The sequence below is a fragment of the Salvelinus alpinus genome, chromosome 6, assembly GCF_045679555.1.
Source record: "Salvelinus alpinus chromosome 6, SLU_Salpinus.1, whole genome shotgun sequence".
Taxonomy (NCBI): Eukaryota; Metazoa; Chordata; class Actinopteri; order Salmoniformes; family Salmonidae; genus Salvelinus; species Salvelinus alpinus.
Window position 1 is genome coordinate 12,139,179 of NC_092091.1, and position 24,059 is coordinate 12,163,237.

At 39.1% G+C, this 24,059-nt stretch overlaps 22 non-coding genes across 22 annotated transcripts; all 22 read right to left on the reverse strand.

Annotated features, from left to right (window-relative positions):
- Positions 1-72: 72 nt before the first annotated feature.
- LOC139579951 (small nucleolar RNA U3) lies at positions 73-287 on the reverse strand. The gene has a single exon (XR_011675958.1). It is a non-coding gene; the product is annotated as a small nucleolar RNA U3 (small nucleolar RNA).
- Positions 288-1,084: 797 nt separating this feature from the next.
- LOC139579952 (small nucleolar RNA U3) lies at positions 1,085-1,299 on the reverse strand. The gene has a single exon (XR_011675959.1). It is a non-coding gene; the product is annotated as a small nucleolar RNA U3 (small nucleolar RNA).
- Positions 1,300-2,097: 798 nt separating this feature from the next.
- Positions 2,098-2,312, reverse strand: LOC139579842 (small nucleolar RNA U3). The gene has a single exon (XR_011675857.1). It is a non-coding gene; the product is annotated as a small nucleolar RNA U3 (small nucleolar RNA).
- Positions 2,313-3,110: 798 nt separating this feature from the next.
- LOC139579953 (small nucleolar RNA U3) lies at positions 3,111-3,325 on the reverse strand. Its single transcript, XR_011675960.1, has one exon. It is a non-coding gene; the product is annotated as a small nucleolar RNA U3 (small nucleolar RNA).
- Positions 3,326-4,123: 798 nt separating this feature from the next.
- On the reverse strand, positions 4,124-4,338 carry LOC139579844 (small nucleolar RNA U3). The gene has a single exon (XR_011675859.1). It is a non-coding gene; the product is annotated as a small nucleolar RNA U3 (small nucleolar RNA).
- A 798-nt stretch (positions 4,339-5,136) lies between these two features.
- LOC139579864 (small nucleolar RNA U3) lies at positions 5,137-5,351 on the reverse strand. The gene has a single exon (XR_011675879.1). It is a non-coding gene; the product is annotated as a small nucleolar RNA U3 (small nucleolar RNA).
- A 1,464-nt stretch (positions 5,352-6,815) lies between these two features.
- LOC139579954 (small nucleolar RNA U3) lies at positions 6,816-7,030 on the reverse strand. Its single transcript, XR_011675961.1, has one exon. It is a non-coding gene; the product is annotated as a small nucleolar RNA U3 (small nucleolar RNA).
- A 798-nt stretch (positions 7,031-7,828) lies between these two features.
- On the reverse strand, positions 7,829-8,043 carry LOC139579817 (small nucleolar RNA U3). Its single transcript, XR_011675831.1, has one exon. It is a non-coding gene; the product is annotated as a small nucleolar RNA U3 (small nucleolar RNA).
- Positions 8,044-9,506: 1,463 nt separating this feature from the next.
- LOC139579855 (small nucleolar RNA U3) lies at positions 9,507-9,722 on the reverse strand. Its single transcript, XR_011675870.1, has one exon. It is a non-coding gene; the product is annotated as a small nucleolar RNA U3 (small nucleolar RNA).
- A 798-nt stretch (positions 9,723-10,520) lies between these two features.
- LOC139579851 (small nucleolar RNA U3) lies at positions 10,521-10,736 on the reverse strand. Its single transcript, XR_011675866.1, has one exon. It is a non-coding gene; the product is annotated as a small nucleolar RNA U3 (small nucleolar RNA).
- A 786-nt stretch (positions 10,737-11,522) lies between these two features.
- Positions 11,523-11,737, reverse strand: LOC139579814 (small nucleolar RNA U3). The gene has a single exon (XR_011675828.1). It is a non-coding gene; the product is annotated as a small nucleolar RNA U3 (small nucleolar RNA).
- Positions 11,738-12,534: 797 nt separating this feature from the next.
- Positions 12,535-12,749, reverse strand: LOC139579856 (small nucleolar RNA U3). Its single transcript, XR_011675871.1, has one exon. It is a non-coding gene; the product is annotated as a small nucleolar RNA U3 (small nucleolar RNA).
- A 797-nt stretch (positions 12,750-13,546) lies between these two features.
- LOC139579947 (small nucleolar RNA U3) lies at positions 13,547-13,761 on the reverse strand. Its single transcript, XR_011675954.1, has one exon. It is a non-coding gene; the product is annotated as a small nucleolar RNA U3 (small nucleolar RNA).
- Positions 13,762-14,559: 798 nt separating this feature from the next.
- LOC139579845 (small nucleolar RNA U3) lies at positions 14,560-14,774 on the reverse strand. The gene has a single exon (XR_011675860.1). It is a non-coding gene; the product is annotated as a small nucleolar RNA U3 (small nucleolar RNA).
- Positions 14,775-15,572: 798 nt separating this feature from the next.
- LOC139579866 (small nucleolar RNA U3) lies at positions 15,573-15,787 on the reverse strand. Its single transcript, XR_011675881.1, has one exon. It is a non-coding gene; the product is annotated as a small nucleolar RNA U3 (small nucleolar RNA).
- A 1,625-nt stretch (positions 15,788-17,412) lies between these two features.
- On the reverse strand, positions 17,413-17,627 carry LOC139579816 (small nucleolar RNA U3). Its single transcript, XR_011675830.1, has one exon. It is a non-coding gene; the product is annotated as a small nucleolar RNA U3 (small nucleolar RNA).
- Positions 17,628-18,424: 797 nt separating this feature from the next.
- Positions 18,425-18,639, reverse strand: LOC139579948 (small nucleolar RNA U3). Its single transcript, XR_011675955.1, has one exon. It is a non-coding gene; the product is annotated as a small nucleolar RNA U3 (small nucleolar RNA).
- Positions 18,640-19,437: 798 nt separating this feature from the next.
- Positions 19,438-19,652, reverse strand: LOC139579846 (small nucleolar RNA U3). The gene has a single exon (XR_011675861.1). It is a non-coding gene; the product is annotated as a small nucleolar RNA U3 (small nucleolar RNA).
- Positions 19,653-20,449: 797 nt separating this feature from the next.
- On the reverse strand, positions 20,450-20,664 carry LOC139579850 (small nucleolar RNA U3). Its single transcript, XR_011675865.1, has one exon. It is a non-coding gene; the product is annotated as a small nucleolar RNA U3 (small nucleolar RNA).
- Positions 20,665-21,460: 796 nt separating this feature from the next.
- LOC139579943 (small nucleolar RNA U3) lies at positions 21,461-21,675 on the reverse strand. The gene has a single exon (XR_011675951.1). It is a non-coding gene; the product is annotated as a small nucleolar RNA U3 (small nucleolar RNA).
- Positions 21,676-22,473: 798 nt separating this feature from the next.
- Positions 22,474-22,688, reverse strand: LOC139579858 (small nucleolar RNA U3). The gene has a single exon (XR_011675873.1). It is a non-coding gene; the product is annotated as a small nucleolar RNA U3 (small nucleolar RNA).
- A 797-nt stretch (positions 22,689-23,485) lies between these two features.
- Positions 23,486-23,700, reverse strand: LOC139579945 (small nucleolar RNA U3). Its single transcript, XR_011675952.1, has one exon. It is a non-coding gene; the product is annotated as a small nucleolar RNA U3 (small nucleolar RNA).
- Positions 23,701-24,059: the final 359 nt, after the last annotated feature.

Sequence of the window (24,059 nt, forward strand, 5' to 3'; positions counted from 1 at the left end):
CTATAGGATTTATTTTATTTACAATAAAAACTGGGGAGACATTTCAGTAGGTTTTGTTGTACATGGTTAACATCCACTCAGAACATATTCCCTTCATCCATGTTCATTGAAGAACAAGGAACAGTCATCAAAGGTGGAAGAAAATGAGCAAAGTCATTTCTAGCCACCAGATTCATGCTCTGAACGGAAATATCTTGAATCATCATCATGGATAGCGAGACCTTCCACTTTAGACACACATTTCTCAAGTAAAGAACTATAGAAATGATCCCTGAAAGTATAGTCTTGATGTAGAAGTTGTTGTGATCAAGGTGGAGCATCTTGAAAAGAGCATTTGCACCACCGGTTTGTGTTGCATTCTCAGCATCAACAGTTGTTGCAATCAAATTATGTTAATTATGGAGAATTGTGAGCTTCCACAAATGAGAAATATGGTCAACGATGCTGGTTGCCAACAGGTAAAATATGACCTAATGTTGGTGGACAGCTATCCATATTTCAAAGCCAGTTATTTTTGTGGAATTCTACCCCCTTTTAAACATTGTGTTTTAGCTATAGACGTATGGGTTGTACCATCAGATTTGTCTTTGTCTTTCGCATCCAGGCGTACCAAGAGTTGGTCTGTGTGATTAACGGGGGCTGAGATAGAGCTGTGTTCGTGAGACGAAGACGGATCCCGAAGAACCCCAGGCCGGGTCTTTGTTTTACAGAAACATCTGTAGAAACAGAATGGTTTGAATTACAAATTACTAAAACCTATCTATGAAAAGCTGAGACTCTATCGAACATGCACATGTAACATGTTTTGCTCTATGACACTCACAAGCTACACAAGAGTTGTTAGAAGGTACAGGGTTCTTCTACGTAGAAGATCAAAGGAAGGTCAAAGGTTGTCCTGAAAGGAAAATGGTAAAACACCTCATTGTGAAGCTAAATTTCAGGGCTGGACATGGAGATAAATGAAAGTCAGAAAACTAAAAAGAAGATTTATGCTGGGGTCTCAGGACTGATTCTATAGGATTTATTTTATTTACAATAAAAACTGGGGAGACATTTCAGTAGGTTTTGTTGTACATGGTTAACATCCACTCAGAACATATTCCCTTCATCCATGTTCATTGAAGAACAAGGAACAGTCATCAAAGGTGGAAGAAAATGAGCAAAGTCATTTCTAGCCACCAGATTCATGCTCTGAACGGAAATATCTTGAATCATCATCATGGATAGCGAGACCTTCCACTTTAGACACACATTTCTCAAGTAAAGAACTATAGAAATGATCCCTGAAAGTATAGTCTTGATGTAGAAGTTGTTGTGATCAAGGTGGAGCATCTTGAAAAGAGCATTTGCACCACCGGTTTGTGTTGCATTCTCAGCATCAACAGTTGTTGCAATCAAATTATGTTAATTATGGAGAATTGCGAGCTTCCACAAATGAGAAATATGGTCAACGATGCTGGTTGCCAACAGGTAAAATATGACCTAATGTTGGTGGACAGCCATCCATATTTCAAAGCTGGTTATTTTGTGGAATTCTACCCCCTTTTAAACATTGTGTGTTTTAGCTATAGACGTAGGGATTGTACCATCAGGTTTGTCTTTGTCTTCCGCATCCAGTGGTACAAAGAGTTGGTCTGTGTGATTAACGGGGGCTGAGATAGAGCTGTGTTCGTGAGACGAAGACGGATCCCGAAGGGGCCCAGGCCGGGTCTTTGTTTTACAGAAACATCTGTAGAAACAGAATGGTTTGAATTACAAATTACTAAAACCTATCTATGAAAAGCTGAGACTCTATCGAACATGCACATGTAACATGTTTTGCTCTATGACACTCACAAGCTACACAAGAGTTGTTAGAAGGTACAGGGTACTTCTACGTAGAAGATCAAAGGAAGGTCAAAGGTTGTCCTGAAAGGAAAATGGTAAAACACCTCATTGTGAAGCTAAATTTCAGGGCTGGACATGGAGATAAATGAAAGTCAGAAAACTAAAACGAAGATTTATGCTGGGGTCTCAGGACTGATTCTATAGGATTTATTTTATTTACAATAAAAACTGGGGAGACATTTCAGTAGGTTTTGTTGTACATGGTTAACATCCACTCAGAACATATTCCCTTCATCCATGTTCATTGAAGAACAAGGAACAGTCATCAAAGGTGGAAGAAAATGAGCAAAGTCATTTCTAGCCTCCAGATTCATGCTCTGAACGGAAATATCTTGAATCATCATCATGGATAGCGAGACCTTCCACTTTAGACACACATTTCTCAAGTACAGAACTATAGAAATGATCCCTGAAAGTATAGTCTTGATGTAGAAGTAGTTGTGATCAAGGTGGAGCATCTTGACAAGAGCATTTGCACCACCGGTTTGTGTTGCATTCTCAGCATCAACAGTTGTTGCAATCAAATTATGTTAATTATGGAGAATTGTGAGCTTCCACAAATGAGAAATATGGTCAACGATGCTGGTTGCCAACAGGTAAAATATGACCTAATGTTGGTGGACAGCTATCCATATTTCAAAGCTGGTTATTTTGTGGAATTCTACCCCCTTTTAAACATTGTGTGTTTTAGCTATAGACGTATGGGTTGTACCATCAGATTTGTCTTTGTCTTCCTCATCCAGTGGTACCAAGAGTTGGTCTGTGTGATTAACGGGGTCTGAGATAGAGCTGTGTTCGTGAGACGAAGACGGATCCCGAAGGGGCCCAGGCCGGGTCTTTGTTTTACAGAAACATCTGTAGAAACAGAATGGTTTGAATTACAAATTACTAAAACCTATCTATGAAAAGCTGAGACTCTATCGAACATGCACATGTAACATGTTTTGCTCTATGACACTCACAAGCTACACAAGAGTTGTTAGAAGGTACAGGGTTCTTCTACGTAGAAGATCAAAGGAAGGTCAAAGGTTGTCCTGAAAGGAAAATGGTAAAACACCTCATTGTGAAGCTAAATTTCAGGGCTGGACATGGAGATAAATGAAAGTCAGAAAACTAAAAAGAAGATTTATGCTGGGGTCTCAGGACTGATTCTATAGGATTTATTTTATTTACAATAAAAACTGGGGAGACATTTCAGTAGGTTTTGTTGTACATGGTTAACATCCACTCAGAACATATTCCCTTCATCCATGTTCATTGAAGAACAAGGAACAGTCATCAAAGGTGGAAGAAAATGAGCAAAGTCATTTCTAGCCACCAGATTCATGCTCTGAACGGAAATATCTTGAATCATCATCATGGATAGCGAGACCTTCCACTTTAGACACACATTTCTCAAGTAAAGAACTATAGAAATGATCCCTGAAAGTATAGTCTTGATGTAGAAGTTGTTGTGATCAAGGTGGAGCATCTTGAAAAGAGCATTTGCACCACCGGTTTGTGTTGCATTCTCAGCATCAACAGTTGTTGCAATCAAATTATGTTAATTATGGAGAATTGCGAGCTTCCACAAATGAGAAATATGGTCAACGATGCTGGTTGCCAACAGGTAAAATATGACCTAATGTTGGTGGACAGCCATCCATATTTCAAAGCTGGTTATTTTGTGGAATTCTACCCCCTTTTAAACATTGTGTGTTTTAGCTATAGACGTAGGGATTGTACCATCAGGTTTGTCTTTGTCTTCCGCATCCAGTGGTACAAAGAGTTGGTCTGTGTGATTAACGGGGGCTGAGATAGAGCTGTGTTCGTGAGACGAAGACGGATCCCGAAGGGGCCCAGGCCGGGTCTTTGTTTTACAGAAACATCTGTAGAAACAGAATGGTTTGAATTACAAATTACTAAAACCTATCTATGAAAAGCTGAGACTCTATCGAACATGCACATGTAACATGTTTTGCTCTATGACACTCACAAGCTACACAAGAGTTGTTAGAAGGTACAGGGTACTTCTACGTAGAAGATCAAAGGAAGGTCAAAGGTTGTCCTGAAAGGAAAATGGTAAAACACCTCATTGTGAAGCTAAATTTCAGGGCTGGACATGGAGATAAATGAAAGTCAGAAAACTAAAAAGAAGATTTATGCTGGGGTCTCAGGACTGATTCTATAGGATTTATTTTATTTACAATAAAAACTGGGGAGACATTTCAGTAGGTTTTGTTGTACATGGTTAACATCCACTCAGAACATATTCCCTTCATCCATGTTCATTGAAGAACAAGGAACAGTCATCAAAGGTGGAAGAAAATGAGCAAAGTCATTTCTAGCCTCCAGATTCATGCTCTGAACGGAAATATCTTGAATCATCATCATGGATAGCGAGACCTTCCACTTTAGACACACATTTCTCAAGTACAGAACTATAGAAATGATCCCTGAAAGTATAGTCTTGATGTAGAAGTAGTTGTGATCAAGGTGGAGCATCTTGACAAGAGCATTTGCACCACCGGTTTGTGTTGCATTCTCAGCATCAACAGTTGTTGCAATCAAATTATGTTAATTATGGAGAATTGTGAGCTTCCACAAATGAGAAATATGGTCAACGATGCTGGTTGCCAACAGGTAAAATATGACCTAATGTTGGTGGACAGCTATCCATATTTCAAAGCTGGTTATTTTGTGGAATTCTACCCCCTTTTAAACATTGTTTGTTTTAGCTATAGACGTATGGGTTGTACCATCAGATTTGTCTTTGTCTTCCTCATCCAGTGGTACCAAGAGTTGGTCTGTGTGATTAACGGGGTCTGAGATAGAGCTGTGTTCGTGAGACGAAGACGGATCCCGAAGGGGCCCAGGCCGGGTCTTTGTTTTACAGAAACATCTGTAGAAACAGAATGGTTTGAATTACAAATTACTAAAACCTATCTATGAAAAGCTGAGACTCTATCGAACATGCACATGTAACATGTTTTGCTCTATGACACTCACAAGCTACACAAGAGTTGTTAGAAGGTACAGGGTTCTTCTACGTAGAAGATCAAAGGAAGGTCAAAGGTTGTCCTGAAAGGAAAATGGTAAAACACCTCATTGTGAAGCTAAATTTCAGGGCTGGACATGGAGATAAATGAAAGTCAGAAAACTAAAAAGAAGATTTATGCTGGGGTCTCAGGACTGATTCTATAGGATTTATTTTATTTACAATAAAAACTGGGGAGACATTTCAGTAGGTTTTGTTGTACATGGTTAACATCCACTCAGAACATATTCCCTTCATCCATGTTCATTGAAGAACAAGGAACAGTCATCAAAGGTGGAAGAAAATGAGCAAAGTCATTTCTAGCCTCCAGATTCATGCTCTGAACGGAAATATCTTGAATCATCATCATGGATAGCGAGACCTTCCACTTTCGACACACATTTCTCAAGTACAGAACTATAGAAATGATCCCTGAAAGCATAGTCTTGGTGTAGAAGTTGTTGTGATCAAGGTGGAGCATCTTGACAAGAGCATTTGCACCACCGGTTTGTGTTGCATTCTCAGCATCAACAGTTGTTGCAATCAAATTATGTTAATTATGTAGAATTGTGAGCTTACACAAATGAGAAATATGGTCAACGATGCTGGTTGCCAACAGGTAAAATATGACTGTAGCACGCGCTCCAGCAGGTATATCTCTCTAGTCACCCCCAAAACCAATTCTTCCTTTGGACGCCTCTCCTTCCAGTTCTCTGCTGCCAATGACTGGAACGAACTACAAAAATCTCTGAAACTGGAAACACCTATCTCCCTCACTAGCTTTAAGCACCAGCTGTCAGAGCAGCTCATAGATTACTGCACCTGTACATAACCCATCTACAATTTAGCCCAAACAACTACCTCTTTACCTACTGTATTTATTTATTAATTTATTTTGCTCCTTTGCACCCCATTATTTCTGTCTCTACTTTGCACTTTCTTCCACTGCAAACCAACCATTCCAGTGTTTTTTTTGTTTTTATTTTACTTGCTGTGTTGTACTCACTTCGCCTCCATGGCCTTTTATATTTTTATTTATTTATACATATATTTGTTTGCCTTCACCTCCCTTATCTCACCTCACTTGCTCACATTGTATATAGACTTATTTTTTTTCACTGTATTATTGACTATATGTTTGTTTTACTCCATGTGTAACTATGTGTTGTTGTATGTGTCGAACTGCTTTGCTTTATCTTGGCCAGGTCGCAATTGTAAATGAGAACGTGTTCTCAATTTGCCTACCTGGTTAAATAAAGGTTAAATAAAAAAAATAAAAAAAAATTAAAAAAAATGACCTAATGTTGTTGGACAGCTATCCATATTTCAAAGCTGGTTATTTTGTGGAATTCGACCCCCTTTTAAACATTGTGTGTTTTAGCTATAGACGTATGGGTTGTACCATCAGATTTGTCTTTGTCTTTCGCATCCAGGTGCACCAAGAGTTTGTCTGTGTGATTAACGGGGGCTGAGATAGAGCTGTGTTCGTGAGACAAAGACGGATCCCGAAGGGGCCCAGGCCGGGTCTTTGTTTTACAGAAACATGTGTAGAAACAGAATGGTTTGAATTACAAATTACTAAAACCTATCTATGAAAAGCTGAGACTCTATCGAACATGCACATGTAACATGTTTTGCTCTATGACGCTCACAAGCTACACAATAGTTGTTCGAAGGTACAGTGTTCTTCGACGTAGAAGATCAAAGGAAGGTCAAAGGTTGTCCTGAAAGGAAAATGGTAAAACACCTCATCGTGAAGCTAAATTTCAGGGCTGGACATGAGATAAATCAAAGTCAGAAAACTAAAAAGAAGATTTATGCTGGGATCTCAGGACTGATTCTATAGGATTTATTTTATTAACGATAAGAACTTGGGAGACATTTCAGTAGGTTTTGTTGTACATGGTTAACATCCACTCAGAACATATTCCCTTCATCCATGTTCATTGAAGAACAAGGAACAGTCATCAAAGGTGGAAGAAAATGAGCAAAGTCATTTCTAGCCACCAGATTCATGCTCTGAACGGAAATATCTTGAATCATCATCATGGATAGCGAGACCTTCCACTTTAGACACACATTTCTCAAGTAAAGAACTATAGAAATGATCCCTGAAAGTATAGTCTTGATGTAGAAGTTGTTGTGATCAAGGTGGAGCATCTTGAAAAGAGCATTTGCACCACCGGTTTGTGTTGCATTCTCAGCATCAACAGTTGTTGCAATCAAATTATGTTAATTATGGAGAATTGCGAGCTTCCACAAATGAGAAATATGGTCAACGATGCTGGTTGCCAACAGGTAAAATATGACCTAATGTTGGTGGACAGCCATCCATATTTCAAAGCTGGTTATTTTGTGGAATTCTACCCCCTTTTAAACATTGTGTGTTTTAGCTATAGACGTAGGGATTGTACCATCAGGTTTGTCTTTGTCTTCCGCATCCAGTGGTACAAAGAGTTGGTCTGTGTGATTAACGGGGGCTGAGATAGAGCTGTGTTCGTGAGACGAAGACGGATCCCGAAGGGGCCCAGGCCGGGTCTTTGTTTTACAGAAACATCTGTAGAAACAGAATGGTTTGAATTACAAATTACTAAAACCTATCTATGAAAAGCTGAGACTCTATCGAACATGCACATGTAACATGTTTTGCTCTATGACACTCACAAGCTACACAAGAGTTGTTAGAAGGTACAGGGTACTTCTACGTAGAAGATCAAAGGAAGGTCAAAGGTTGTCCTGAAAGGAAAATGGTAAAACACCTCATTGTGAAGCTAAATTTCAGGGCTGGACATGGAGATAAATGAAAGTCAGAAAACTAAAAAGAAGATTTATGCTGGGGTCTCAGGACTGATTCTATAGGATTTATTTTATTTACAATAAAAACTGGGGAGACATTTCAGTAGGTTTTGTTGTACATGGTTAACATCCACTCAGAACATATTCCCTTCATCCATGTTCATTGAAGAACAAGGAACAGTCATCAAAGGTGGAAGAAAATGAGCAAAGTCATTTCTAGCCTCCAGTTTCATGCTCTGAACGGAAATATCTTGAATCATCATCATGGATAGCGAGACCTTCCACTTTAGACACACATTTCTCAAGTACAGAACTATAGAAATGATCCCTGAAAGTATAGTCTTGATGTAGAAGTAGTTGTGATCAAGGTGGAGCATCTTGACAAGAGCATTTGCACCACCGGTTTGTGTTGCATTCTCAGCATCAACAGTTGTTGCAATCAAATTATGTTAATTATGGAGAATTGTGAGCTTACACAAATGAGAAATATGGTCAACGATGCTGGTTGCCAACAGGTAAAATATGACTGTAGCACGCGCTCCAGCAGGTATATCTCTCTAGTCACCCCCAAAACCAATTCTTCCTTTGGACGCCTCTCCTTCCAGTTCTCTGCTGCCAATGACTGGAACGAACTACAAAAATCTCTGAAACTGGAAACACCTATCTCCCTCACTAGCTTTAAGCACCAGCTGTCAGAGCAGCTCATAGATTACTGCACCTGTACATAACCCATCTACAATTTAGCCCAAACAACTACCTCTTTACCTACTGTATTTATTTATTAATTTATTTTGCTCCTTTGCACCCCATTATTTCTGTCTCTACTTTGCACTTTCTTCCACTGCAAACCAACCATTCCAGTGTTTTTTTAGTTTTTATTTTACTTGCTGTGTTGTACTCACTTCGCCTCCATGGCCTTTTATATTTTTATTTATTTATACATATATTTGTTTGCCTTCACCTCCCTTATCTCACCTCACTTGCTCACATTGTATATAGACTTATTTTTTTTCACTGTATTATTGACTATATGTTTGTTTTACTCCATGTGTAACTATGTGTTGTTGTATGTGTCGAACTGCTTTGCTTTATCTTGGCCAGGTCGCAATTGTAAATGAGAACGTGTTCTCAATTTGCCTACCTGGTTAAATAAAGGTTAAATAAAAAATAAAAAAAAATAAAAAAAAAATGACCTAATGTTGTTGGACAGCTATCCATATTTCAAAGCTGGTTATTTTGTGGAATTCGACCCCCTTTTAAACATTGTGTGTTTTAGCTATAGACGTATGGGTTGTACCATCAGATTTGTCTTTGTCTTTCGCATCCAGGTGCACCAAGAGTTTGTCTGTGTGATTAACGGGGGCTGAGATAGAGCTGTGTTCGTGAGACAAAGACGGATCCCGAAGGGGCCCAGGCCGGGTCTTTGTTTTACAGAAACATCTGTAGAAACAGAATGGTTTGAATTACAAATTACTAAAACCTATCTATGAAAAGCTGAGACTCGATTGAACATGCACATGTAACATGTTTTTCTCTATGACGCTCACAAGCTACACAAGAGTTGTTAGAAGGTACAGGGTTCTTCTACGTAGAAGATCAAAGGAAGGTCAAAGGTTGTCCTGAAAGGAAAATGGTAAAACACCTCATCGTGAAGCTACATTTCAGGGCTGGACATGAGATAAATCAAAGTCAGAAAACTAAAAAGAAGATTTATGCTGGGGTCTCAGGACTGATTCTATAGGATTTATTTTATTTACAATAAAAATTGGGGATACGTTTCAGTAGTTTTTGTTGTACATGGTTAACATCCACTCAGAACATATTCCCTTCATCCATGTTCATTGGAGAACAAGGAACAGTCATCAAAGGTGGAAGAAAAATGAGTAAAGTCATTTCTAGCCACCAGATTCATGCTCTGAACTGAAATATCTTAAATCATCATCATGGATAGCGAGACCTTCCAATTTAGACACACATTTCTCAAGTACAGAACTATAGAAATGATCCCTGAAAGTATAGTCTTGGTGTAGAAGTTGTTGTGATCAAGGTGGAGCATCTTGACAAGAGCATTTGCACCACCGGTTTGTGTTGCATTCTCAGCATCAACAGTTGTTGCAATCAAATTATGTTAATTATGGAGAATTGTGAGCTTCCACAAATGAGAAATATGGTCAACGATGCTGGTTGCCAACAGGTAAAATATGACCTAATGTTGTTGGACAGCTATCCATATTTCAAAGCTGGTTATTTTGTGGAATTCGACCCCCTTTTAAACATTGTGTGTTTTAGCTATAGACGTATGGGTTGTACCATCAGATTTGTCTTTGTCTTCCTCATCCAGTGGTATCAAGAGTTGGTCTGTGTGATTAACGGGGGCTGAGATAGAGCTGTGTTCATGAGACAAAGACGGATCCCGAAGGGGCCAAGGCCCGGGTCTTTTTTTTACAAAAACATCTGTAGAAACAGAATGGTTTGAATTACAAACTACTAAAACCTATCTATGAAAAGCTGAGACTCGATTGAACATGCACATGTAACATGTTTTTCTCTATGACGCTGACAAGCTACACAAGAGTTGTTAGAAGGTACATGGTTCTTCTACGTAGAAGATCAAAGGAAGGTCAAAGGTTGTCCTGAAAGGAAAATGGTAAAACACCTCATCGTGAAGCTAAATATAAGGGTTGGACATGAGATAAATCAAAGTCAGAAAACTAAAAAGAAGATTTATGCTGGGGTCTCAGGACTGATTCTATAGGATTTATTTTATTTACAATAAAAATTGGGGAGACATTTCAGTAGGTTTTGTTGTACATGGTTAACATCCACTCAGAACATATTCCCTTCATCCATGTTCATTGAAGAACAAGGAACAGTCATCAAAGGTGAAAGAAAAATGAGTAAAGTCTTTTCTAGCCAACAGATTCATGCTCTGAACGGGAATATCTTGAATCATCATCATGGATAACGAGACCTTCCACTTTAGACACACATTTCTCAAGTAAAGAACTATAGAAATGATCCCTGAAAGTATAGTCTTGGTGTAGAACTTGTTGTGATCAAGGTGGAGCATCTTGACAAGAGCATTTGCACCACCGGTTTGTGTTGCATTCTCAGCATCAACAGTTGTTGCAATCAAATTATGTTAATTATGGAGAATTGTGAGCTTCCACAAATGAGAAATATGGTCAACGATGCTGGTTGCCAACAGGTAAAATATGACCTAATGTTGGTGGACAGCTATCCATATTTCAAAGCTGGTTATTTTGTGGAATTCTACCCCCTTTTAAACATTGTGTGTTTTAGGGGTTGTACCATCAGATTTGTCTTTGTCTTTCGCATCCAGGTGTACCAAGAGTTGGTCTGTGTGATTAACGGGGGCTGAGATAGAGCTGTGTTCTTGAGACAAAGACGGATCCCGAAGGGGCCCAGGCCGGGTCTTTGTTTTACAGAAACATGTGTAGAAACAGAATGGTTTGAATTACAAATTACTAAAACCTATCTATGAAAAGCTGAGACTCTATCGAACATGCACATGTAACATGTTTTGCTCTATGACGCTCACAAGCTACACAATAGTTGTTCGAAGGTACAGTGTTCTTCGACGTAGAAGATCAAAGGAAGGTCAAAGGTTGTCCTGAAAGGAAAATGGTAAAACACCTCATTGTGAAGCTAAATTTCAGGGCTGGACATGGAGATAAATGAAAGTCAGAAAACTAAAAAGAAGATTTATGCTGGGGTCTCAGGACTGATTCTATAGGATTTATTTTATTTACAATAAAAACTGGGGAGACATTTCAGTAGGTTTTGTTGTACATGGTTAACATCCACTCAGAACATATTCCCTTCATCCATGTTCATTGAAGAACAAGGAACAGTCATCAAAGGTGGAAGAAAATGAGCAAAGTCATTTCTAGCCACCAGATTCATGCTCTGAACGGGAATATCTTGAATCATCATCATGGATAGCGAGACCTTCCACTTTAGACACACATTTCTCAAGTAAAGAACTATAGAAATGCTCCTTGAAAGTATAGTCTTGATGTAGAAGTTGTTGTGATCAAGGTGGAGCATCTTGAAAAGAGCATTTGCACCACCGGTTTGTGTTGCATTCTCAGCATCAACAGTTGTTGCAATCAAATTATGTTAATTATGGAGAATTGCGAGCTTCCACAAATGAGAAATATGGTCAACGATGCTGGTTGCCAACAGGTAAAATATGACCTAATGTTGGTGGACAGCCATCCATATTTCAAAGCTGGTTATTTTGTGGAATTCTACCCCCTTTTAAACATTGTGTGTTTTAGCTATAGACGTAGGGATTGTACCATCAGGTTTGTCTTTGTCTTCCGCATCCAGTGGTACAAAGAGTTGGTCTGTGTGATTAACGGGGGCTGAGATAGAGCTGTGTTCGTGAGACGAAGACGGATCCCGAAGGGGCCCAGGCCGGTTCTTTGTTTTACAGAAACATCTGTAGAAACAGAATGGTTTGAATTACAAATTACTAAAACCTATCTATGAAAAGCTGAGACTCTATCGAACATGCACATGTAACATGTTTTTCTCTATGACGCTCACAAGCTACACAAGAGTTGTTAGAAGGTACAGGGTTCTTCTACGTAGAAGATCAAAGGAAGGTCAAAGGTTGTCCTGAAAGGAAAATGGTAAAACACCTCATCGTGAAGCTAAATTTCAGGGCTGGACATGAGATAAATCAAATTCAGAAAACTAAAAAGAAGATTTATGCTGGGGTCTCAGGACTGATTCTACAGGATTTATTTTATTTACAATAAAAATTGGGGAGACATTTCAGTAGGTTTTGTTGTACATGGTTAACATCCACTCAGAACATATTCCCTTCATCCATGTTCATTGAAGAACAATGAACAGTCATCAAAGGTGGAAGAAAATGAGCAAAGTCATTTCTAGCCACCAGATTCATGCTCTGAACAGAAATATCTTGAATCATCATCATGGATAGCGAGACCTTCCACTTTAGACACACATTTCTCAAGTACAGAACTATAGAAATGATCCCTGAAAGTATAGTCTTGGTGTAGAAGTTGTTGTGATCAAGGTGGAGCATCTTGACAAGAGCATTTGCACCACCGGTTTGTGTTGCATTCTCAGCATCAACAGTTGTTGCAATCAAATTATGTTAATTATGGAAAATTGTGAGCTTCCACAAATGAGAAATATGGTCAACGATGCTGGTTGCCAACAGGTAAAATATGACCTAATGTTGGTGGACAGCTATCCATATTTCAAAGCCAGTTATTTTTGTGGAATTCTACCCCCTTTTAAACATTGTGTTTTAGCTATAGACGTATGGGTTGTACCATCAGATTTGTCTTTGTCTTTCGCATCCAGGCGTACCAAGAGTTGGTCTGTGTGATTAACGGGGGCTGAGATAGAGCTGTGTTCTTGAGACAAAGACGGATCCCGAAGGGGCCCAGGCCGGGTCTTTGTTTTACAGAAACATGTGTAGAAACAGAATGGTTTGAATTACAAATTACTAAAACCTATCTATGAAAAGCTGAGACTCTATCGAACATGCACATGTAACATGTTTTGCTCTATGACGCTCACAAGCTACACAATAGTTGTTCGAAGGTACAGTGTTCTTCGACGTAGAAGATCAAAGGAAGGTCAAAGGTTGTCCTGAAAGGAAAATGGTAAAACACCTCATTGTGAAGCTAAATTTCAGGGCTGGACATGGAGATAAATGAAAGTCAGAAAACTAAAAAGAAGATTTATGCTGGGGTCTCAGGACTGATTCTATAGGATTTATTTTATTTACAATAAAAACTGGGGAGACATTTCAGTAGGTTTTGTTGTACATGGTTAACATCCACTCAGAACATATTCCCTTCATCCATGTTCATTGAAGAACAAGGAACAGTCATCAAAGGTGGAAGAAAATGAGCAAAGTCATTTCTAGCCACCAGATTCATGCTCTGAACGGGAATATCTTGAATCATCATCATGGATAGCGAGACCTTCCACTTTAGACACACATTTCTCAAGTAAAGAACTATAGAAATGATCCTTGAAAGTATAGTCTTGATGTAGAAGTTGTTGTGATCAAGGTGGAGCATCTTGAAAAGAGCATTTGCACCACCGGTTTGTGTTGCATTCTCAGCATCAACAGTTGTTGCAATCAAATTATGTTAATTATGGAGAATTGCGAGCTTCCACAAATGAGAAATATGGTCAACGATGCTGGTTGCCAACAGGTAAAATATGACCTAATGTTGGTGGACAGCCATCCATATTTCAAAGCTGGTTATTTTGTGGAATTCTACCCCCTTTTAAACATTGTGTGTTTTAGCTATAGACGTAGGGATTGTACCATCAGGTTTGTCTTTGTCTTCCGCATCCAGTGGTACAAAGAGTTGGTCTGTGTGATTAACGGGGGCTGAGATAGAGCTGTGTTCGTGAGACGAAGACGGATCCCGAAGGGGCCCAGGCCGGGTCTTTGTTTTACAGAAACATCTGTAGAAACAGAATGGTTTGAATTACAAATTACTAAAACCTATCTATGAAAAGCTGAGACTCTATCGAACATGCACATGTAACATGTTTTGCTCTATGACACTCACAAGCTACACAAGAGTTGTTAGAAGGTACAGGGTACTTCTACGTAGAAGATCAAAGGAAGGTCAAAGGTTGTCCTGAAAGGAAAATGGTAAAACACCTCATTGTGAAGCTAAATTTCAGGGCTGGACATGGAGATAAATGAAAGTCAGAAAACTAAAAAGAAGATTTATGCTGGGGTCTCAGGACTGATTCTATAGGATTTATTTTATTTACAATAAAAACTGGGGAGACATTTCAGTAGGTTTTGTTGTACATGGTTAACATCCACTCAGAACATATTCCCTTCATCCATGTTCATTGAAGAACAAGGAACAGTCATCAAAGGTGGAAGAAAATGAGCAAAGTCATTTCTAGCCTCCAGATTCATGCTCTGAACGGAAATATCTTGAATCATCATCATGGATAGCGAGACCTTCCACTTTAGACACACATTTCTCAAGTACAGAACTATAGAAATGATCCCTGAAAGTATAGTCTTGATGTAGAAGTAGTTGTGATCAAGGTGGAGCATCTTGACAAGAGCATTTGCACCACCGGTTTGTGTTGCATTCTCAGCATCAACAGTTGTTGCAATCAAATTATGTTAATTATGGAGAATTGTGAGCTTCCACAAATGAGAAATATGGTCAACGATGCTGGTTGCCAACAGGTAAAATATGACCTAATGTTGGTGGACAGCTATCCATATTTCAAAGCTGGTTATTTTGTGGAATTCTACCCCCTTTTAAACATTGTGTGTTTTAGCTATAGACGTATGGGTTGTACCATCAGATTTGTCTTTGTCTTCCTCATCCAGTGGTACCAAGAGTTGGTCTGTGTGATTAACGGGGGCTGAGATAGAGCTGTGTTCGTGAGACGAAGACGGATCCCGAAGGGGCCCAGGCCGGGTCTTTGTTTTACAGAAACATCTGTAGAAACAGAATGGTTTGAATTACAAATTACTAAAACCTATCTATGAAAAGCTGAGACTCTATCGAACATGCACATGTAACATGTTTTGCTCTATGACACTCACAAGCTACACAAGAGTTGTTAGAAGGTACAGGGTTCTTCTACGTAGAAGATCAAAGGAAGGTCAAAGGTTGTCCTGAAAGGAAAATGGTAAAACACCTCATTGTGAAGCTAAATTTCAGGGCTGGACATGGAGATAAATGAAAGTCAGAAAACTAAAAAGAAGATTTATGCTGGGGTCTCAGGACTGATTCTATAGGATTTATTTTATTTACAATAAAAACTGGGGAGACATTTCAGTAGGTTTTGTTGTACATGGTTAACATCCACTCAGAACATATTCCCTTCATCCATGTTCATTGAAGAACAAGGAACAGTCATCAAAGGTGGAAGAAAATGAGCAAAGTCATTTCTAGCCTCCAGATTCATGCTCTGAACGGAAATATCTTGAATCATCATCATGGATAGCGAGACCTTCCACTTTCGACACACATTTCTCAAGTACAGAACTATAGAAATGATCCCTGAAAGCATAGTCTTGGTGTAGAAGTTGTTGTGATCAAGGTGGAGCATCTTGACAAGAGCATTTGCACCACCGGTTTGTGTTGCATTCTCAGCATCAACAGTTGTTGCAATCAAATTATGTTAATTATGTAGAATTGTGAGCTTACACAAATGAGAAATATGGTCAACGATGCTGGTTGCCAACAGGTAAAATATGACTGTAGCACGCGCTCCAGCAGGTATATCTCTCTAGTCACCCCCAAAACCAATTCTTCCTTTGGACGCCTCTCCTTCCAGTTCTCTGCTGCCAATGACTGGAACGAACTACAAAAATCTCTGAAACTGGAAACACCTATCTCCCTCACTAGCTTTAAGCACCAGCTGTCAGAGCAGCTCATAGATTACTGCACCTGTACATAACCCATCTACAATTTAGCCCAAACAACTACCTCTTTACCTACTGTATTTATTTATTAATTTATTTTGCTCCTTTGCACCCCATTATTTCTGTCTCTACTTTGCACTTTCTTCCACTGCAAACCAACCATTCCAGTGTTTTTTTAGTTTTTATTTTACATTTAAGTCATTTAGCAGACGCTCTTATCCAGAGCGACTTACAAATTGGAAAGTTCATACATATTCATCCTGGTCCCCCCGTGGGGAATGAACCCACAACCCTGGCGTTGCAAGCGCCATGCTCTACCAACTGAGCCACACGGGACCACATTTTACTTGCTGTGTTGTACTCACTTCGCCTCCATGGCCTTTTATATTTTTATTTATTTATACATATATTTGTTTGCCTTCACCTCCCTTATCTCACCTCACTTGCTCACATTGTATATAGACTTATTTTTTTATTTTTTCACTGTATTATTGACTATATGTTTGTTTTACTCCATGTGTAACTATGTGTTGTTGTATGTGTCGAACTGCTTTGCTTTATCTTGGCCAGGTCGCAATTGTAAATGAGAACGTGTTCTCAATTTGCCTACCTGGTTAAATAAAGGTTAAATAAAAAAAATAAAAAAAAATAAAAAAAATGACCTAATGTTGTTGGACAGCTATCCATATTTCAAAGCTGGTTATTTTGTGGAATTCGACCCCCTTTTAAACATTGTGTGTTTTAGCTATAGACGTATGGGTTGTACCATCAGATTTGTCTTTGTCTTTCGCATCCAGGTGCACCAAGAGTTTGTCTGTGTGATTAACGGGGGCTGAGATAGAGCTGTGTTCGTGAGACAAAGACGGATCCCGAAGGGGCCCAGGCCGGGTCTTTGTTTTACAGAAACATGTGTAGAAACAGAATGGTTTGAATTACAAATTACTAAAACCTATCTATGAAAAGCTGAGACTCTATCGAACATGCACATGTAACATGTTTTGCTCTATGACGCTCACAAGCTACACAAGAGTTGTTAGAAGGTACAGTGTTCTTCGACGTAGAAGATCAAAGGAAGGTCAAAGGTTGTCCTGAAAGGAAAATGGTAAAACACCTCATCGTGAAGCTAAATTTCAGGGCTGGACATGAGATAAATCAAAGTCAGAAAACTAAAAAGAAGATTTATGCTGGGATCTCAGGACTGATTCTATAGGATTTATTTTATTAACGATAAGAACTTGGGAGACATTTCAGTAGGTTTTGTTGTACATGGTTAACATCCACTCAGAACATATTCCCTTCATCCATGTTCATTGAAGAACAAGGAACAGTCATCAAAGGTGGAAGAAAATGAGCAAAGTCATTTCTAGCCACCAGATTCATGCTCTGAACAGAAATATCTTGAATCATCATCATGGATAGCGAGACCTTCCACTTTAGACACACATTTCTCAAGTACAGAACTATAGAAATGATCCCTGAAAGTATAGTCTTGGTGTAGAAGTTGTTGTGATCAAGGTGGAGCATCTTGACAAGAGCATTTGCACCACCGGTTTGTGTTGCATTCTCAGCATCAACAGTTGTTGCAATCAAATTATGTTAATTATGGAAAATTGTGAGCTTCCACAAATGAGAAATATGGTCAACGATGCTGGTTGCCAACAGGTAAAATATGACCTAATGTTGGTGGACAGCTATCCATATTTCAAAGCCAGTTATTTTTGTGGAATTCTACCCCCTTTTAAACATTGTGTTTTAGCTATAGACGTATGGGTTGTACCATCAGATTTGTCTTTGTCTTTCGCATCCAGGCGTACCAAGAGTTGGTCTGTGTGATTAACGGGGGCTGAGATAGAGCTGTGTTCTTGAGACAAAGACGGATCCCGAAGGGGCCCAGGCCGGGTCTTTGTTTTACAGAAACATGTGTAGAAACAGAATGGTTTGAATTACAAATTACTAAAACCTATCTATGAAAAGCTGAGACTCTATCGAACATGCACATGTAACATGTTTTGCTCTATGACGCTCACAAGCTACACAATAGTTGTTCGAAGGTACAGTGTTCTTCGACGTAGAAGATCAAAGGAAGGTCAAAGGTTGTCCTGAAAGGAAAATGGTAAAACACCTCATTGTGAAGCTAAATTTCAGGGCTGGACATGGAGATAAATGAAAGTCAGAAAACTAAAAAGAAGATTTATGCTGGGGTCTCAGGACTGATTCTATAGGATTTATTTTATTTACAATAAAAACTGGGGAGACATTTCAGTAGGTTTTGTTGTACATGGTTAACATCCACTCAGAACATATTCCCTTCATCCATGTTCATTGAAGAACAAGGAACAGTCATCAAAGGTGGAAGAAAATGAGCAAAGTCATTTCTAGCCACCAGATTCATGCTCTGAACGGGAATATCTTGAATCATCATCATGGATAGCGAGACCTTCCACTTTAGACACACATTTCTCAAGTAAAGAACTATAGAAATGATCCTTGAAAGTATAGTCTTGATGTAGAAGTTGTTGTGATCAAGGTGGAGCATCTTGAAAAGAGCATTTGCACCACCGGTTTGTGTTGCATTCTCAGCATCAACAGTTGTTGCAATCAAATTATGTTAATTATGGAGAATTGCGAGCTTCCACAAATGAGAAATATGGTCAACGATGCTGGTTGCCAACAGGTAAAATATGACCTAATGTTGGTGGACAGCCATCCATATTTCAAAGCTGGTTATTTTGTGGAATTCTACCCCCTTTTAAACATTGTGTGTTTTAGCTATAGACGTAGGGATTGTACCATCAGGTTTGTCTTTGTCTTCCGCATCCAGTGGTACAAAGAGTTGGTCTGTGTGATTAACGGGGGCTGAGATAGAGCTGTGTTCGTGAGACGAAGACGGATCCCGAAGGGGCAAAGGCCGGGTCTTTGTTTTACAGAAACATCTGTAGAAACAGAATGGTTTGAATTACAAATTACTAAAACCTATCTATGAAAAGCTGAGACTCTATCGAACATGCACATGTAACATGTTTTGCTCTATGACACTCACAAGCTACACAAGAGTTGTTAGAAGGTACAGGGTACTTCTACGTAGAAGATCAAAGGAAGGTCAAAGGTTGTCCTGAAAGGAAAATGGTAAAACACCTCATTGTGAAGCTAAATTTCAGGGCTGGACATGGAGATAAATGAAAGTCAGAAAACTAAAAAGAAGATTTATGCTGGGGTCTCAGGACTGATTCTATAGGATTTATTTTATTTACAATAAAAACTGGGGAGACATTTCAGTAGGTTTTGTTGTACATGGTTAACATCCACTCAGAACATATTCCCTTCATCCATGTTCATTGAAGAACAAGGAACAGTCATCAAAGGTGGAAGAAAATGAGCAAAGTCATTTCTAGCCTCCAGATTCATGCTCTGAACGGAAATATCTTGAATCATCATCATGGATAGCGAGACCTTCCACTTTAGACACACATTTCTCAAGTACAGAACTATAGAAATGATCCCTGAAAGTATAGTCTTGATGTAGAAGTTGTTGTGATCAAGGTGGAGCATCTTGACAAGAGCATTTGCACCACCGGTTTGTGTTGCATTCTCAGCATCAACAGTTGTTGCAATCAAATTATGTTAATTATGGAGAATTGTGAGCTTCCACAAATGAGAAATATGGTCAACGATGCTGGTTGCCAACAGGTAAAATATGACCTAATGTTGGTGGACAGCTATCCATATTTCAAAGCTGGTTATTTTGTGGAATTCTACCCCCTTTTAAACATTGTGTGTTTTAGCTATAGACGTATGGGTTGTACCATCAGATTTGTCTTTGTCTTCCTCATCCAGTGGTACCAAGAGTTGGTCTGTGTGATTAACGGGGGCTGAGATAGAGCTGTGTTCGTGAGACGAAGACGGATCCCGAAGGGGCCCAGGCCGGGTCTTTGTTTTACAGAAACATCTGTAGAAACAGAATGGTTTGAATTACAAATTACTAAAACCTATCTATGAAAAGCTGAGACTCTATCGAACATGCACATGTAACATGTTTTGCTCTATGACACTCACAAGCTACACAAGAGTTGTTAGAAGGTACAGGGTTCTTCTACGTAGAAGATCAAAGGAAGGTCAAAGGTTGTCCTGAAAGGAAAATGGTAAAACACCTCATTGTGAAGCTAAATTTCAGGGCTGGACATGAGATAAATCAAAGTCAGAAAACTAAGAAGAAGATTTATGCTGGGATCTCAGGACTGATTCTATAGGATTTATTTTATTTACAATAAAAACTGGGGATACATTTCAGTAGGTTTTGTTGTACATGGTTAACATCCACTCAGAACATATTCCCTTCATCCATGTTCATTGAAGAACAAGGAACAGTCATCAAAGGTGGAAGAAAATGAGCAAAGTCATTTCTAGCCTCCAGATTCATGCTCTGAACGGAAATATATTGAATCATCATCATGGATAGCGAGACCTTCCACTTTAGACACACATTTCTCAAGTACAGAACTATAGAAATGATCCCTGAAAGTATAGTCTTGATGTAGAAGTTGTTGTGATCAAGGTGGAGCATCTTGACAAGAGCATTTGCACCACCGGTTTGTGTTGCATTCTCAGCATCAACAGTTGTTGCAATCAAATTATGTTAATTATGGAGAATTGTGAGCTTCCACAAATGAGAAATATGGTCAACGATGCTGGTTGCCAACAGGTAAAATATGACCTAATGTTGGTGGACAGCTATCCATATTTCAAAGCCAGTTATTTTTGTGGAATTCTACCCCCTTTTAAACATTGTGTTTTAGCTATAGACGTATGGGTTGTACCATCAGATTTGTCTTTGTCTTTCGCATCCAGGCGTACCAAGAGTTGGTCTGTGTGATTAACGGGGGCTGAGATAGAGCTGTGTTCTTGAGACAAAGACGGATCCCGAAGGGGCCCAGGCCGGGTCTTTGTTTTACAGAAACATGTGTAGAAACAGAATGGTTTGAATTACAAATTACTAAAACCTATCTATGAAAAGCTGAGACTCTATCGAACATGCACATGTAACATGTTTTGCTCTATGACGCTCACAAGCTACACAATAGTTGTTCGAAGGTACAGTGTTCTTCGACGTAGAAGATCAAAGGAAGGTCAAAGGTTGTCCTGAAAGGAAAATGGTAAAACACCTCATCGTGAAGCTAAATTTCAGGGCTGGACATGAGATAAATCAAAGTCAGAAAACTAAAAAGAAGATTTATGCTGGGATCTCAGGACTGATTCTATAGGATTTATTTTATTTACAATAAAAATTGGGGATACGTTTCAGTAGTTTTTGTTGTACATGGTTAACATCCACTCAGAACATATTCCCTTCATCCATGTTCATTGAAGAACAAGGAACAGTCATCAAAGGTGGAAGAAAATGAGCAAAGTCATTTCTAGCCACCAGATTCATGCTCTGAACGGGAATATCTTGAATCATCATCATGGATAGCGAGACCTTCCACTTTAGACACACATTTCTCAAGTAAAGAACTATAGAAATGATCCCTGAAAGTATAGTCTTGATGTAGAAGTTGTTGTGATCAAGGTGGAGCATCTTGAAAAGAGCATTTGCACCACCGGTTTGTGTTGCATTCTCAGCATCAACAGTTGTTGCAATCAAATTATGTTAATTATGGAGAATTGCGAGCTTCCACAAATGAGAAATATGGTCAACGATGCTGGTTGCCAACAGGTAAAATATGACCTAATGTTGGTGGACAGCCATCCATATTTCAAAGCTGGTTATTTTGTGGAATTCTACCCCCTTTTAAACATTGTGTGTTTTAGCTATAGACGTAGGGATTGTACCATCAGGTTTGTCTTTGTCTTCCGCATCCAGTGGTACAAAGAGTTGGTCTGTGTGATTAACGGGGGCTGAGATAGAGCTGTGTTCGTGAGACGAAGACGGATCCCGAAGGGGCCCAGGCCGGGTCTTTGTTTTACAGAAACATCTGTAGAAACAGAATGGTTTGAATTACAAATTACTAAAACCTATCTATGAAAAGCTGAGACTCTATCGAACATGCACATGTAACATGTTTTGCTCTATGACACTCACAAGCTACACAAGAGTTGTTAGAAGGTACAGGGTACTTCTACGTAGAAGATCAAAGGAAGGTCAAAGGTTGTCCTGAAAGGAAAATGGTAAAACACCTCATTGTGAAGCTAAATTTCAGGGCTGGACATGGAGATAAATGAAAGTCAGAAAACTAAAAAGAAGATTTATGCTGGGGTCTCAGGACTGATTCTATAGGATTTATTTTATTTACAATAAAAACTGGGGAGACATTTCAGTAGGTTTTGTTGTACATGGTTAACATCCACTCAGAACATATTCCCTTCATCCATGTTCATTGAAGAACAAGGAACAGTCATCAAAGGTGGAAGAAAATGAGCAAAGTCATTTCTAGCCTCCAGATTCATGCTCTGAACAGAAATATCTTGAATCATCATCATGGATAGCGAGACCTTCCACTTTAGACACACATTTCTCAAGTACAGAACTATAGAAATGATCCCTGAAAGTATAGTCTTGATGTAGAAGTTGTTGTGATCAAGGTGGAGCATCTTGACAAGAGCATTTGCACCACCGGTTTGTGTTGCATTCTCAGCATCAACAGTTGTTGCAATCAAATTATGTTAATTATGGAGAATTGTGAGCTTCCACAAATGAGAAATATGGTCAACGATGCTGGTTGCCAACAGGTAAAATATGACCTAATGTTGGTGGACAGCTATCCATATTTCAAAGCTGGTTATTTTGTGGAATTCTACCCCCTTTTAAACATTGTGTGTTTTAGCTATAGACGTATGGGTTGTACCATCAGATTTGTCTTTGTCTTCCTCATCCAGTGGTACCAAGAGTTGGTCTGTGTGATTAACGGGGGCTGAGATAGAGCTGTGTTCGTGAGACGAAGACGGATCCCGAAGGGGCCCAGGCCGGGTCTTTGTTTTACAGAAACATCTGTAGAAACAGAATGGTTTGAATTACAAATTACTAAAACCTATCTATGAAAAGCTGAGACTCTATCGAACATGCACATGTAACATGTTTTGCTCTATGACACTCACAAGCTACACAAGAGTTGTTAGAAGGTACAGGGTTCTTCTACGTAGAAGATCAAAGGAAGGTCAAAGGTTGTCCTGAAAGGAAAATGGTAAAACACTTCATTGTGAAGCTAAATTTCAGGGCTGGACATGAGATAAATCAAAGTCAGAAAACTAAAAAGAAGATTTATGCTGGGATCTCAGGACTGATTCTATAGGATTTATTTTATTTACAATAAAAACTGGGGAGACATTTCAGTAGGTTTTGTTGTACATGGTTAACATCCACTCAGAACATATTCCCTTCATCCATGTTCATTGAAGAACAAGGAACAGTCATCAAAGGTGGAAGAAAATGAGCAAAGTCATTTCTAGCCACCAGATTCATGCTCTGAACGGGAATATCTTGAATCATCATCATGGATAGCGAGACCTTCCACTTTAGACACACATTTCTCAAGTAAAGAACTATAGAAATGATCCCTGAAAGTATAGTCTTGATGTAGAAGTTGTTGTGATCAAGGTGGAGCATCTTGAAAAGAGCATTTGCACCACCGGTTTGTGTTGCATTCTCAGCATCAACAGTTGTTGCAATCAAATTATGTTAATTATGGAGAATTGCGAGCTTCCACAAATGAGAAATATGGTCAACGATGCTGGTTGCCAACAGGTAAAATATGACCTAATGTTGGTGGACAGCCATCCATATTTCAAAGCTGGTTATTTTGTGGAATTCTACCCCCTTTTAAACATTGTGTGTTTTAGCTATAGACGTAGGGATTGTACCATCAGGTTTGTCTTTGTCTTCCGCATCCAGTGGTACAAAGAGTTGGTCTGTGTGATTAACGGGGGCTGAGA